The sequence below is a fragment of the Euprymna scolopes genome, chromosome 31, assembly GCF_053919585.1.
Source record: "Euprymna scolopes isolate OS-2025 chromosome 31, ASM5391958v1, whole genome shotgun sequence".
Lineage (NCBI taxonomy): Eukaryota > Metazoa > Mollusca > Cephalopoda > Sepiida > Sepiolidae > Euprymna > Euprymna scolopes.
Genome location: NC_136512.1, coordinates 32,713,344 through 32,714,748, shown reverse-complemented (window position 1 = coordinate 32,714,748; position 1,405 = coordinate 32,713,344). Strand labels below are relative to the sequence as shown.

Sequence of the window (1,405 nt, the reverse complement as noted above, 5' to 3'; positions counted from 1 at the left end):
TTGAAGCTCTTTGTATTTTCAATCGTTAGTTTGTAGCCTTTGGTTTGGTTGTTTTATAGTGGACTTTATGATTTTTGTTCTCTGTCTTGCAGGATGCTTTTTCAGAATATAAGGTTTTTGCAGGTTATATGTTTTGGAAGAGTCCTATTTCTTTAATGTAAGATAAGATTTTTCTGGTGTTGTTCTCTTTGAAGATTATTTGAAGATCTATTTCTTTATAGTGTTTTTTCCTAATTTGTGAAAGATCTGTGCATTCAGTTAGTAAATGTTTTAAAGTAAGTGGTACTTGACAGGGAATGCATTAAAATATGGAACGCTTCACGAATTTGCGTGTCATCCTTGCGCAGGACATATACTAAAATTGGAACAATACAAAGAAGATTAGCATGGCACACTGACAGACATTGAGGTAACATTGATTTTAGATTAGAAAGTTTTCTACATTATTATCTCATTCACGCAGCTTTCCCGGAGAGACTCATTTGAAAACCTTTGTTTCTCTTACCTCGAAAAAGCGTGATTCTGTTTTGTGGATCTGGGTTATTAACATGCACTCAGTGTGACCCTTGTCAAAATTCACACTAGCTAACTTAATCGTCATTAACGTAGGGTTCCTAATATGTAACACTAATGAAGATTTGGTATTTATTTGCTTGAAGCCAAAATTATAGTATCATGAAGTGCCTTTAATAAGTTTCCAGACTTTTTTGTACGGGCATTTAAAATTGTCGCAGACTCTTGAAAATCGAGTATGTTATTGCTATACATCTTATGAGATGACTGACTCATTTTTTTTTATGATTTAAGGTTCAAATGAACAGCTACAGTAGGAATTGGAATACACCCTGCTAAAGCTTGATTGTCACAGCTGGTGAATTTCGAAAATACAATTTGGACAAAATTGGACGTGAAGAACACTTTAGGAGAAAGATATGTAATAAGATTATGTTTTAAACTTGGAAAAAAATGCCACTGAAACAGATGGAATGCTTCAAACTGCTTTTGGACCATCTTGCATGAATCAAGCATCAGTTTTTAAGTTGTATAAGAGATTCAAGGATGGCAGGGAGTCTGTGAGGGATGATGAGAGGTGTGAGAGGAGTAAGGAAGTCAGAACAATAAGTGTACAGTTTGATGTCAGTGTGGGAACTGTACACACAATTATTCATGAGAAACTGGAGATGCAGAAGATTTGCATGAAGTTTGTCCCAAGGATGTTCAGAGAAGATCAAATTATTTGACCAAGATGGAAATAAAGACAGTTCCTCACCCTCCCTATAGTCCAAACCTTGCTCCCTGTGACGTTTGGTTGTTCCTTGAGCTCAAGGAAACCTTATGAGACAAGTGAGGAGATGAAAGAGGCTGTGACGAGGGTCATTGACATGCTCACACAAAAGGACTTCCA

At 36.2% G+C, this 1,405-nt stretch overlaps 1 pseudogene; it reads left to right on the top strand.

The window, feature by feature from the left end:
• The first annotated feature begins 332 nt into the window (after window positions 1-332).
• On the top strand, window positions 333-424 carry LOC145256009 (U6 spliceosomal RNA; annotated as a pseudogene).
• Window positions 425-1,405: the final 981 nt, after the last annotated feature.